The 15,242-nt window shown below is 41.8% G+C and overlaps 1 long non-coding RNA gene across 1 annotated transcript in view; it reads right to left on the reverse strand.

Moving 5' to 3' along the window:
- Nucleotides 1–2,527: 2,527 nt before the first annotated feature.
- The window catches only part of LOC135493686 (uncharacterized), a 38,994-nt gene continuing 26,279 nt past the window's right edge, over nucleotides 2,528–15,242 (reverse strand). The window contains exon 3 of the long non-coding RNA XR_010448272.1: nucleotides 2,528–3,589. This is a non-coding gene — a long non-coding RNA (uncharacterized LOC135493686). The remainder of the gene's footprint in view (nucleotides 3,590–15,242) is intronic.

Below are 15,242 nucleotides of genomic sequence, written 5' to 3' on the forward strand. Positions count from 1 at the left end.
TATGTTAGCTCCAACACTTTCTTGACATGGATGTCAGATGTGGCATGTGATGCCCAGGTTATCAAAGCTGCAATAGCGTTGCTATCAATGATGAATTATGCAGAGTATCAAAGATATCAAACAGCGCTACCCAAGGTATCAAAAGCAGCGGTGCACAGACCATCAAAGAATACTTGCCAAGTTGAAAACTGTGACTGACAGTATGTTGGTAATCTCTGTGCACACCCAGAGGCATTGGGTGATATGAAAAAAGACTAGCAAATGCTTTTACTTCAATTTTGTATAGAAAGGCCTGGTGTAAATGTACATGGAGTTTTAGATAAAAGCATTTGCTACTCTTTATTCATATCACCCATTGTCTAAAACCACCTACCCACCTATCACTTTTTTCCAGGTGGGAAAACCGATGACGTTCACAAGGACCAATGAGATGCCGCGAGATGGCGTGGCAGTATGCTGTGTATTCCAGGCTGAGAAACCTTCTTTGACCGGTGTGACAGCGGATATAGTCCCCCTGGAGTCATAGTCCGGTAGCATTGTATTTGACCAATTAAGCAGCATGATCTATTGTACCGCTAACCCTAACCAAAACATTTAGCAATGCGGGCTATTGTTACACGGACTATCAGCCCTAGGACTACTATCCCCGCCACACCGGCCTCTTGGACATCCAGTACAGGCCTACAGGTCATTGGTAATTACAGAGCGCGTCCAAGTTTGCACTATCAGCCCCCCCCCCCCCCATGACACCACCAAACTGTTAACTCATTCATGACTTGAGATTTCTTGAAAATTGCCCTCTTTTTAGCCAATTCTGCAAATGGGGAAGTCGAATATCGATGCTCTTTGATGCTGCAAGTTTGGGGCATGCCATATGGACTGATTTTGAGCCAGAATGACAAGCTTCCCTTTGTTAGCCGTCACATTTCCATTGCGTATGACTTTATGATTTTTTGATACCTACTATTTGTACACAGGGGTGGATAGCTTTCGTTATCTCACTGGAATTTTTTGACAGTGTGGTCAAGTTATGGTACCGGTATTTGAAGTGTTTCTATTGGCTGCGATAACAGTGTCATATGTAATCGGCTCGAAATGTACATAGTTTATATTTAGCTTTCCGGGTATTAAGAGGGCCTACTAAGGGTTAGCCCTCTTTTCGTGTACTCTCATTATTATATAACACGTTAGTATATTATGAGGCTGTGACTGTTTGTAGGAAGTGCCATGCTGACCGGTCTGAGGAACACGTGTATATAAGATGTCGATCGCAATAAACTGTTTGAACCATATTCTGTAGTGTACGTCCCGTCAATGTGAAAACTCTCACTTGGAACTCGGAGTGGCCATCTGTGTAAGGGGCTACATCTTTTGGGGGCTCAGCCGTTTGTGAGAACTATTTTGTGATATTGTTGATTCGGGACAGTGCAATGTGTTTGTTGATCGTACAAGTGAATACTGAATCAAGTAAAAAGAGAGAAAACCTTTTCTGAACCCCTGCCCTGGGGTGTCAATTGATTGATTGGCTTAATTGATCTCTTACGTCCACGGTGACCGTATATGACTGATCATTTTATATCGACACCTTTTATAATCAATCAGATTATGCTGTTGCTATTCACCACAGATACGATTCGGCACATTGCCTGTGCTTTCTGCAGCAACGTACTGCCGTGCCATCGTGTGGCATGCAAACACCTTGCTATCCTTGAGCGTCATCGGTTTTCCCGACCTGGAAAAAGTGGTAGGTGGGTAGGTGGGTAGGTGGGTTGGTGGTAGCTGGTTTTAGACACTGCCGCCACAACCAGAAGAACCTTTCTGATTGTAGCAGGGACTGATTTTGAGCTGAATCGAACTGGCTGACTATAGTCTCCCTTTAACACGAGGACATTCTTGGGAGTGCTATCATTTCTTTCGCACATCACAGAGCCTTAAACTATCCGCTTAGTTTGTCTCTGTACTCCCATGACATTTCCAATCGTTCACGCTATTAGCTTAGTTTGTCTCTTGTGCTATAGATGGCAATACCGTATGAAAGACGAATTCCATCAACGTGTCCCGATTGTGACAGGGTAAGGACAGAGCTGGTCTGTCACACCCAAACAGACAATATGTGTTGCGATGATGGAAAGGGAATACAGCAAGTCTTAACTTGCCAAGTTGAAAGGCGAGGCAGTCATTTCGTCTTCTCTGTATGGTTGTCTGTCACAATCAGAAGATTAGGATGAATGAGAGAAGGGGATGGACTGAAGCCAGTCCTGCATTGGAAGATGCGACTGTCGATCGGTCTCCTCTGAATTGGTTCATTGAGCAGACTTTCTCTTGATGAAAGGGATTAAAGTGAGCAAAATCAAACTGCTGGGTGCTCTCTAGGATTTGAAAGTCGGTTGTTCCTCTGAAACCAAGTCTTTTTGTCCATTGTAAAGACAAGTTTGCCTCCGATTCTGAATAAAATTGTATGATGCTTGATGAAAGATCAACCTCATGAATAGTAAGTTACTAAACACAACACTCAATCATAGCTGGATATGATTTATTTATTTTTATTAGGGATATTTGCTACAAATTCCTAGGATACAAAATAATGCATCCCACTATCACTACATGCTGCAATGTTTCATCTATCACTAAATTCTGTGACGTTTGGTAGTGGATGCCTTGTGTGGTTTCATAACTATTGTGGATTGTCCACGGTGCGTGGAGCAGCAGGCCTCGGATGTGGCAAGGGTACGTCAAGATATCAAAATCATAGTGATAGATCAGGCCAAGATAAAATTAGAGTACCGATATGTGGTCTTTATACATACTTGATGATACACACAACCTTACAACTTTACACATTTCACTCTTTCAAGTTCAGGTTTTACGTGTGTTTTCTGTATGTTTTGATGATTTATGATTGATCTGTTGACTCTGATTTGGGATATCTTTACGTGCCTGTGACAGATTCAGGGCCTAATGTTGAGGAACTGTGTTGGCAAAGAGCGACATCCTTCGATCTGCTTAGAAAATGGTTTGGTCGGTTTCCATCGTCCATCACTACATTTCTCAGATCATCCTGCATTATCAACACTCAACTCTATGAAGACATTATTATCCCTATGGGGTGTTTGACAAGACTTCCTCGACTGCATTTACGATGAAAGACCCACATCCTCTGCACCAACGGGAGCCAATGCTGCTTTGTTTGTAACAGACAGAGAATCCAGTTAGAACAAATGATGTGATCGACTCGATAGCTGATCACATTTTGCTCTTGTCGCTTCTTTTTGCGGTCCCATTATGATTACTGAGCAAAAGGTATATTCTTGAGAGAGAATTTTCTTGGTTACAGAGGTGAAATTTTGGTTGTATTTAGGATAGTTGACCATTCTCCTCTGCACAAACGAGATTCAATGCTGCTTTCTTTGTGACAGACAAAGAATCCAGTTAGAACAAATGACATGGTTGTATACATAATGATTAGCTGTTTTTCAATCGTCCTGGGTCATCCAGCTAAGACCAATTATTTGCCTCTTCTCTTTATTTCTCCAACAATCACACCATAATTGGATTGTCTTTTTCCACATGGTAAATTCAGCCTTTAAATCTGAAAGGATAAAAGTGTTAGATTAGACAATTTGAAACGATTTCAATACAGTAGAACTTCCCTATTAGGCCGAAGTTACATAGACCTCATTCGTTCATTTCCCAGGACTCATTTGCCCCTTTTGCTTTCTTTCCCCTGTGAATGCACGGCCTTGCGGCGTGCATTCACCGAGGAATGAAAGAAAAACCCGGAAAGTGACTCGTGGTAAATGAACGAATGAGGTCTATGTAACTTCGGCCTTAAGAACACTCTTGGGACTGACATTGGCTGTCCTTAATAGTGTCCCAGTTACAGGGGGCAAATTGCATAAAATGACCTATTGGGACAAAAAAACACTACTATCCCTTATAGTGTATTACTAATACAGAGGTGTCCACTGATTTATCATATTAACCCATTTTTGGGGAAATTTTTGCACAAATTATTCACTCCTTGCAAAAAATCGACACGACTTCATGCATATCATATTAAAATGGGTACCTATTCTTGTTAATCGTATTTACTGGTTGCTCAAAAATGGAAATACACAATGCCGTAGTGCAGTTGTTATGCATGCAAATATGCTAAAACTTGGTATTCATAGTATTTGTATATCAGTCTACACACCAGCATTTAAATATGACCACCGGCGATTCAGCTTACAGCATTATAAAACTTATTTGTGATCGAAACGAATAAAACTTATGTTTGACCCAAACGAGGTCTAAGTCGTTTAATAGCCCGAGCACCCAAGATACTGATGCATTTGTGACAAAAACTGAGGGATGTGCAATTACATGTGCCCTAGTGGTATTACTAAAAGTTTCAAACAATTTTAACAATGGGGTAGGCTTTAAATTGATCTAAGCCGAAAACATTAAATGATGTCTGTAGGTTAAGGCCACAAGCCTTATAAAAAAATATCAAGTGAAATTAAGGGCCCTCAAAAAGGACTTAAGGCTTCAAGAACACAGATTTATCAGGGAGATTACCCAACACAGTATAAAGGGAAGGCCATGAATTACACCTGCCATTTGCCTTTCAGACATTGAGCATTCGGATTCAGATTCAGAGTTAGATTCAGATGCAGTCAGTATATCTCACCTTTATATATATAAGCACTCTGTTATCTGAATGATCAACAGATGGCAGTCGCCTTTGTCTAACGTTCTAAGGATGTTGGATGTGAATGACAGATTTACTTCACCCTGGCTAGCAGAGGTGAAGGAGGTACTTCAAGGCTGTGGCCTTAATGGTGTTTGGTTGAACCAGAATATGCAAAGAAATATTGGAAAAAAGGTTAAAGGCATCCTGAGTGATCAGTTTCAGCAATCATGGTTTGAAAAAATCACAAATGATAATGAATTTGACAATAATTATTACCGGCTTTTTAAAAAGTCATTGACCTATGAGAATTACTTGAAGTTTCTTCCCGAGTGTCTCAAGTATGATCTACTGCACTTCAGAATTGGATCTCCCAAAATACCAGTACATGATAGAAAGAATTATGGTAATCCAGCTCCACAAAGATTATGCAAAAAATGTAACCTAACAGTAAAGGGTGATGAGTTTCACTTTCTTTTTGAATGTTCTGTACTTGACAGTCTTTGAGTTCAATTTATCCCTTTGTATTACCGAAGAAGGCCAAATATAGTTAAAATGGGTGAACTATTAAACAACGAAAATAGAGGCACCATTGTTAGGCTGGCCAAATTTATGAAGCAAGGTATGAAATTATATAGCTCGCTTAAAGTTTTGGTTGATGATGATGAAGTGGATGAGGTTCATTTATAATGGATAGTAAAAATATTACTGTTCTACTTTGTATGCTTTAGAAGGCATAGTTCCAGTTTGTATTTTGTATTTTGTGTATTTTGTATTTTGTATTTTATATTTTATATTTTGTATTTTGTATTTTGTATTTTGTATTTTGTATTTTGTATTTTGTATTTTGTATTTTGTAGTTTGTAGTTTTCATAAAAAATACTTTTTGTAAATTGTATTCCTCTATGTACTTTAATTTTATAGTGAGGGTGTAATAAATTCGTAATTCGTATTTCGTTATTCATAATTCGTAATTCGTAATTCAAGTGAGATCAGATCTGACTGCCATTGATAGATTACAGGTATGCCATACAAATGTCCCATTTTGTTATAGATTTAGCGGGCTTATACAGTTGATTCCATAGGATATCACACTTTCAGAACACCCGCTACATTATAGCACTACTTTAGTAGATTGTTTAATTGTGGTTTGCACACATTTTTGGATGAAAATTAATTTTAATGTCCGATTTTGAAAAAACCTGGTGAAGGCCCAGGGGAATCCCCCTGGGGCTATGTATGGGCGGTTATTGCCGCAAATATTCACCAACGCGCGAGGGATAGCAAGTGACTCCTAGAAGCCGATGAGGCGTATAGTTCGTGGCGCGTTCTAAAATCTGTATTTCCTAGAATCGTCGTGAGGGATATCTACCGCGAGCTCTAGAATCCGCAGGTTCTAGAACCGTGAGCGATAGATCTCGTGAGGGATAGAAGTTCCAAAAAAATCCGTTATGTGGCGCCACTATCTCGTGAGCGATAGCAGTTCAAACAATTTCCGTTATGTAGCGCCACTGTCGCATATTCGTATTGTTTTTGCTGTAGATGCCGGCCTGCTACTACTACTAGGCATAGTAAGGAAGGACCCATGTAACGTCTCAGAGACAACAAGATGTGATATCTGCATACAACTACTTTATTCAGCATCCGATGTGACATATAGATATGTATTGCTATGTCTCAGATGTAACACTCTGATGGTACAAATGTAATACTCTACAACCCACCAGCAGCAATCGACATTGGCCTAGAAAATGAAGTGCTTGGCCGAGGAGGCGGAGGACGACGATGTGGTGTAGAATCAGGGTTTATACTCGGGTTTATATCACTAGCCTCTGCTGGAGGCTGTCTCGGCTGCAGCTGATCGGGCTGCTGCTGGTATAAAATCTGCACTACTTGCTGAAGCAGTAGTGCTGCCTGTTGCAGCTGCGACTGGTCGCACATTTTAAAAATTGCAACGAAAGTAGCCTACGCATGTACGCGCTTTCTGACAGTGACAAGTACCACGTGTTGAGGCCAACTGACAGTGGTGTCGCTTACAGCAAAAACAATACGACGACGTCAATATGCGACAGTGGCGCCACATAACGGATTTTTTTGGAACTTCTATCCCTCACGAGATCTATCGCTCACGGTTCTAGAACCTGCGGGTTCTAGAGCTCGCGGTATCTATCCCTCACGACGATTCTAGGAAATGCAGATTTTAGAAATTACAGCTGTACGCGCCACGAACTATACACCTCATCGGCTCCTAGGAGTAACTTGCTATCCCTCGCGCGTTGGTGAATATTTGCGGCAATAATCGCCCATAGCTATGTACACTGCATAGTTGATATACCAGTTGTAACGAGTAGGCCTATACAGCAATTACCACGGCCACCATCTTTTTCAGGTGATAGAGTACAACATCCACGATGGCATCAACAGTGTGTAACAGAGAGACATATGAAGATATGAACAGAAACTTGAAGTGTAGCGAAGGCTATTGCCGCTCGTTTCTAGGAGGTTTTGGCACACCGTACGATACCTTTAATACCAATTGCAAAATATCTTGTCCAAGTAAGTATTTTTTCGCGACCGGCTGGTATGGGCGGTTATTGCCGCAAATATTCACCAACGCGCGAGGGATAGCAAGTTACTCCTAGAAGCCGATGAGGCGTATAGTTCGTGGCGCGTACAGCTGTAATTTCTAAAATCTGCATTTCCTCGAATCGTCGTGAGGGATAGATACCGCGAGCTCTAGAACCCGCAGGTTCTAGAACCGTGAGCGATAGATCTCGTGAGGGATAGAAGTTCCAAAAAAAAATCCGTTATGTGGCGCCACTGTCGCATATTGACGTCGTCGTATTGTTTTTGCTGTAAGCGACACTACTGTCAGTTGGCCTCAACACGTGGTACTTGTCACTGTCAGAAAGCGCGTACATGCGTAGGCTACTTTCGTCGCAATTTTAAAAATGTGCGACCAGTCGCAGCTGCAACAGGCAGCACTACTGCTTCAGCAAGTAGTGCAGATTTTAGAATAATCATTGTAAATCATAAATTGACGAAGTAGCACAAAAATGATAATGTTGCAGTGTCGCTTACAGCAAAACCAATACTATTTGCGACAGTGGCGCCATCTAACGGAGATTGTTTGAACTGCTATCGCTCACGAGATAGTGGCGCCACATAACGGATTTCTTTGGAACTTCTATCCCTCACGAGATCTCTCGCTCACGGTTCTAGAACCTGCGGATTCTAGAGCGCGCGGTATCCATCCCTCACGACGATTCTAGGAAATGCCACGAACTATACGCCTCATCGGCTTCTAGGAGTCACTTGCTATCCCTCGCGCGTTGGTGAATATTTGCGGCAATAACCACCCATAGGCTGGTATCATTAGCATACACAAGCCCAACCTCCGGGCCATATTTAGATCACCTCGGTATGTAGTATCAGCCAATCATTGCACGATTGTATTGACCCCATGTTCCCTTCCATTTCTGTGATAATAAATCAGTGTTAGTTTAGAAGTCGCACTGCAAACATGTCTTCTGTTGGCCCTTCTTCCTAGCAGTGCTCCTCAACTCAACCCATAATACTTTCAAGTCCTCACATTTGGTGCAAGTGACCAGGATTAACAACAATTTGAATTGCACAACATGTAATTTTGTCACACGTATAGGTGACTAATACAACTGCAGCCTTCGGAACAATTTCTGCAGTGTTTATACATGTATCAGCTCATTGAAAATGACAGATATCACCACGCTTATTGAACTGTTGTCATTTCAGATTGCTTCGAAGAAATTGTTACGATGATGCAGAGGTCAACAACACTGCCATCTGTAACCCCAACCTCTGCTCCAACCCCAGCCTCTGCTCCAACGAATACAACTTTGACATACGCTTTGGTGTCGCCGCTTTGTTTGATAGTATTTTTGATCATTGTGGCAATAGCTCACAGATTTTGGACTAGGTGGTGTTTGAAAGCAAATTGCATAGGTAAACAGATATTTGCTTTTTGAATGGTTGCCAGGCCAAAATGTCCCAAATAATGAGAGAGTGTGACTACATTCAAATTTTATATCGAAGAATAGATCACGAGTTCTAAAGCAATCTACTATTGACAACAATTAAGATTGATCTGATTATACTTTCATTTATATTCTATTATTCACATCTTTCAGAGCTGAATTTGTACATACACTATTTTCTAGGCCTACTTTGCATGGCACTACAACCGATTACAGTGACATGATGACTTAAAATATGCCAGTAATAAATAGTCCAAAAATTCAGTGATTGAACATGAACATCAAATATCAGATATCAAAGACCCTCGTGATCAAACTTTGTCATCCAACAAAATATCAAATAAATATCAAATATCAAAGTCCCCCGCCCCCCAAAAAAATCATCAGGGGGAGTTATGATAAACAAGTAATTTGAGAATGGCCTTAGTTCAAATCCATCATTGATGGCGCCAATGTGGCCTAAAAAACTATTTCTTTTGAGTTCAATTTGAAACAATTTTTTTCAAATAGGCTATCCAACCCTTAAAACCAGCTAAATACATTCTCTATCGACATACTGAGCTTTATAGATATGGTACATATAGAAACCACTGCACAACTAAAAAGTAAAATTGTTTTGAGGATAATGTCTTTGGCCAATTCACTTTACCACCTGCGTGAACTTGTCAACATCACAGTGTGGTGGTTGATGTGATTGCTTTTTCAATTGCGATGTCAGAATGGTATTAGAGGGTTCAAATGTTGGCCTAAAGATAAAAATGCTCTCAATTACAGGAAAAAAACAACGGCAAGAAAAAGCTCCAGCCACAGTTGCAAATGAAAGCGAGAGTGAAGACGCTGAGCTTATCATGCAATCCACCACTATCACGAATATTCCTCCAAGAACTGATCAGTCCGACATACTTCTCGAAGATGTAGTACTTTCCACGTATCATGAAGCAGTTGAGAGTCAGGACACTGATAATGTCATCATCAACATGCCATCGACCACTACAATGAGTATGCCTCCGTATCCTGAAACTGATCCAGGCATAGTTCCTACTTATTGTGAAGGAGCAACAAGTTCATCACTAGGCCTAGTATCACAATCAGGAACTATTCGAGACACATTGATAGAGCATGCAGCACATGTCCATGCTGCGCTGGACAATTCAAGCCTCCACAACTCTGCAGCAGTTGACGAGTCTGACATAGTTCATCCAAATAATGAATATGCCTTCAATCTGTCAGCCATTCCCATAAATCCACCTCCAGATACCCCAAATATGCAACCTGCTGATACCATGGTTCCACCTCCGGATATCCCAAATATACAACCTACTGAAACCATGGTTCCATCTCCGGATACCCCAAATATGCAACCTACTGATACCATGGATACACCTCAAGAAAGGTCACCTCTCCCTTTCGATAGCATGATTCTAATTGAAGAATCCATTTTGGAAGAGATCCCTCTGTCTGTTGAATGCACGGAAAGTGATACCCGTGCCATCCGATATGCGTCGAGTTAAAATTGTGATTAGGCTGAACATCATACTCTGTTTCCTCACGTTTACCGTCTTTTGGCGCCATATTTAAGAGGCCCGAAGGGATAAATACCTCCCATACCTAATACGAAGGTTGGACTGGTTGGCTCAGATCGTGGCACAGTCCTATGACCAGAGACACCCACCACTTGCAGTCCACTACCATTGGTTGATGGGATTCTAAATGAATTGAATGGGTTGTATTACCAGACAATCGTGTTTGGGCTTTATTCATGGCGTGACCGAGGTGGAGCGAATGGACAATGCCCATTTATCACGTGGACAAAGAAAAACCGCCCCGCATGTGGTGAACCCTATTGCGTACCCCACCCAATATATGGACACTGTTATTTTGTATTAGCAGTATAGGAAGACGGTATACGTGAGGAACCTCTCTATTAAGTGTTTGTCCATTTGCACTTGGTGCACCATTTCTCCGGCCATGGCGATTTAGCGAATTCTGCGGAACATGCGGAATCTGGGCGGAATCTGGGCGGAATCAGCATAAAAACAGCTCGAGAATATCGATATTATGATAAATCATCCTTATAATAAATATTTGTAATATTCCATAACTGTTAAATTGTCTAAACCGCTAAGATTATCAAGCATTTCGGAAAAACCCCAACATGCATGAAAAAATGTCTGCATTCTATTATCGGACGATTTCCACATTAGGGAGTTTTTCCCAAATGTACGCGATGATGACGTGCCCCATTAACAGGGCGTAACATCTATTTTAAAATGCGTTTCCAAAGTGAATGCATGAGGACAACCCATTTGTGTCGTATATCACTGGAAACGCCCGATTCCCCTGATTCTGCAGGATGTTAAATCGGGCATTTTATTTCTTTAAATAAATCATAAGCGTCACATTTGCTCCTAGCTCTGTTCACCATCCCAAATGGCAATATTGCCAATTGGGCCGGACAATCACGAAAAAACCCCAATATTATATATTTCTTCCTGAATAATTCTTACAGTGACCATTCTCCCATGAAAGACAGTTGCTTACGCTACACAAAAATCAAAAAAAAAATCGAGGGTCAACCATTGAACTTTTGAGATATGTTGAATTTTGCACAAATCAGCGAAAAACGCACCAACTGGCACTGGACGGCATTTCAACACGGGGCCGACGCACATCCCAAGTTCAGTGTACACATACGTTGGCAACAACAGTATAAATGCGTAGTTTCTTGTTAGCCGCCTATTGAGTAGCGCTCTAGGTTTCAGAAACTCCAAAAAAACATGTCTTTGCCAAAACAACTGCTGAATCAACACTGACATACTGTAAGGACCGTGAAATCAATGATTTTAGGAACTACGGTGAGGGGGGGGGGGCGCGCATGAAAAAAAAACACACCCTAATGAGACCATTGACCGTGATCTATAACCCAGGCCGAGTTGGCCTGTAATCGTGTAAGTCGTTACGCACCCGAAAAACACACGTCATTTTCGCTCATTCGTTAATTTGTTAATATCGTGCAGAATACAATAGCGACGGACACTTTTTCCAGGGGACATTTTAAACTTCTACACTGGCCTGGTTGACACGTCTCTCTTTATTTTACAACATCGCAAAATTGTGCACGAGCAACATACGATTGCCTTGATGATCCATCATTAAGATATTCAAGTCACATGATGAATGATGATGTCCAGGACTCCCAGATGACAAATCAGTTTAAACAGAGAATTTCCCACTCTCATGATAATAAATAAAAGATTTTTTTTCTAAAACGTCCACCCGAGTCAGTCATCCCACTCTTGATGACCAAACAGCCAGCAAGATCATACGATGACAGGTGACAAGCCCGAGATCCCGGCAACGATCCTTAAACCACCCCAAGTCCCAGGAGGCGAAACGACTAATTTTTGGGTAAAGTGACTCTCAGACACTCTCTTGATTTGGCTTGATTACATTACATCACGGCAGCGGCCACCTTCAGCGCCACCACGTGGAGCCTAATGGTATTAGGTTAAGTTTGGGGGCGAAAATGCTGGGGGCGAAAACGTCAGGGAGCGAAACGACCGGATACCAATCCACTGCAGACCAGATTCCGCAGAATCCGCAGAATCCGCAGGATCCGCTAAATCGCCATGGCCCATTTCTCCAGGGTTCAGTGGAATTTTCAGGCCCTGAGTCATTGTGACGTTTGTCAGACAATTTTTGATTAGCTATTTAATTCATTACATTAGTATGTAATTTTTATACTCCAATAGTTAGAAAAAATTTGAATAGAATGACGCAAAGTTTTTACTCGAATACGAAGGATTTTAGAACGACAATATGGTGAGATTGGAATTAATTTTGAGTCCAGTGTCATCTTTCTTGATGTGTCTTTGGTCAGTTTTGTAGATATCCTTCGTCGAAATTTTGTTTTTTTGGCTTTGAGTAAACTTGAGTTTGTTCTCGTGAATCAGTAAATTTTGTATAAAACAACAACATAGTGTACAATGTAATCGACTCTGTCAGCTTTGCCACTTCTGTGTGTCAACTTTTGTTGGTCGCTATCTATGTTGGCCTTGCGTTCAACCAAGGGTTGTTTAGGTTTTAGGGTTTACAAGTATAAATTATAAATCGATCGCCTGAGAAAAAAATATTTCCGTACACCATATCCATCAAAATGTCACACGCGCATTGATATGGCCCTGTCAAAACAGAAGTTCTAAACTGACCAGTGAGACTACATTTTCTTAAATATATCATCAAAAAGCGTATTTCTTCGAAGGCCCGTCTCTGTAGATTTAAAATCAACCATAGATTGCGAATTAATCCCACTTTGGTCCATCCCAGCCATGTATTTACCACAACTTGAATGACATTTTAATAAGCTCTATGCCACACTTCCGGTTGTGGATGAATACATGTCTCTGCCCATATGCCTGTTCGAGGGAAGTTCTATGTTTGGCAGGCACATTCATCAGTGTTGTTGAAGCCGAAGACACTGCACAGCGACGACAACAATGCAGAAATCAAAGTGGTGGAGATGAAGTGGACTGTTTGGTTGCTAACGTCGAAAAACATCATCGTATCATATCGTCCAAACTAAGTGACACCACTACAAGTGTGAAAAAAAATGCTCGGCAGAAAATACGCGGAAGGTCAACTCATGTTGAGTCTGTATACGTTTCCAAAGGATTTGCTCGTGGTTGGAAAAGTTCCCACCGTAAACCACGGCGATTTTCTTCTTCCAAGAGATGTATCAGGACCATTTTCCATTTTCCGCCTAGATTGTCGACCAACAGACCAGTCCTATCGACCTTGCATTGTGTAATAATCGTTGTTTACAACATGGCAATGGAAAGAAAACTGTTGTAAATTGGCGACAGATTCGTTTCTATTTTCATGCGAAGTCGTTGTGAACCGTTCCACCTATGATTTGATTCTTGGGAGAGGCCAATATTTTATATAGCTTTCGAGGAACTAATATTCCTGGCACAATCCTTTGAATGAGACTCAAAACTGAGGTTTCATGTATCTGGAGTCAATGCCAGGGCTAGCGAAAGACTCAACCAAGTGAGAATTATATATGAGGAGCTTCTGATGGACTCCACCTCTGGCTGAAGAATGAGCCACTGTGCAAAACAAAATTACTGTGGCCAGGGCCATTGTGCTCACCTTCCTCACAGACAGTTTATTACATATGATAAAATTTCTTTATCAATGATCAGGCCCTTAGCGTTTGATACTAGCCATCTGGTGCCCAAACAAGGAATCGAATCAGACTGCATGAAAATTAGTCTGCAAGGTTTCATAAAATAGGGCTACAAATGTACCAAGTTTCAAGTCAATACTCTAGTAAAATATGAAACATGCCACCATTGGTCACTTAACGCACTTTCACTTCTGTGACCTTAAAAAGTAGGTCAAATCAAAAGCCATGTGATATGTCATGTGTTATCATTACATGTACCCTTGATAAAAATTCGGTGATGATCGAGCCCTCAGTTAGGAGGATATAGCATCTTTTGTGTTTTCGGTTTCAGCCACCTGGTGGCAAAATCAGGAAACAAACCGGACTGAATTTTGGTATCCAAGGTGTCATTACATAGGGGAATATACATGTATGTACCCAGTTTCAAGTCATACGATAACATTTTTTCAGTGAATCAAGCAGTTGCAGTGTTTTAAATTTTTTTGGCCACCTAGTGGCCAAACCAGGAATCGAACCTGTTGCGTGATGTGTCATATTGTCTTCGGCTAAAGGTTGAGAGGGTCCCGGCGAGACCGGAATGTGTTGTTGTGTAGAAGCCATGGCGCTGGAATAAAGAGTTATCTCCGAAGTTCTGTCTTGTCCCATCTGTTAGCCATCAGGAAGGCCACCTGGACCCTACGAAACATGGTGGCAGCGGTGGTGAAGAGTTGAATGAACATTGCAGCCCACTTTCCCGTCGGTCTGGTAAACCCCGCCGGTGCTGTGCAGCGTTGAACTAGAGACTAAAATACCGCCCGTCGCTACTGTACGTGCTGTAGTGTAACGTCAAGTGCATTGCTGTATTGGCTGTACTAACTCTTCCCATACATACTACGTGCTGTTCGTGTGACCTGACGACGTGCTTGATCCTCCTGCAGCTGGTGGTGGTGGGGGCCCACCGCCCCCAGGTCCACGCCCAGTCCAGGGTATCCGCCCCCCACAGCCTCCAGATTTCTCTGCTGTGGGCAGTGTGGCTGAGGAGTGGAGGATGTTTAAGCAGAAATGGAACAATTACAGTGTCATTACGAAGTTGGTCGACCACGACCGCGCCTACCAGGTGGCGTTGCTTCTCCATACTCTTGGGGATGATGGCCTGCGAATTTGCAACGGTTTTCGTTTCGATACTGCTGATGACGCCCGAACCGTAAAGGAAATGTTGGCAAAGTTTGACGACTATGCCATAGGGGAGGTGAATGAGACATACGAGCGATACCTCTTCAACAAACGGGACCAGAAGGCGGACGAAACTTTTGAGGCCTTCATGGCGGGTATAAGAACCCTCATCAAAACGTGTAATTACCACAGGGACTCGGTCAGTTCAATTTGAAGA

This window comes from Lineus longissimus, chromosome 9, assembly GCF_910592395.1.
Source record: "Lineus longissimus chromosome 9, tnLinLong1.2, whole genome shotgun sequence".
NCBI classification, from domain to species: Eukaryota; Metazoa; Nemertea; class Pilidiophora; order Heteronemertea; family Lineidae; genus Lineus; species Lineus longissimus.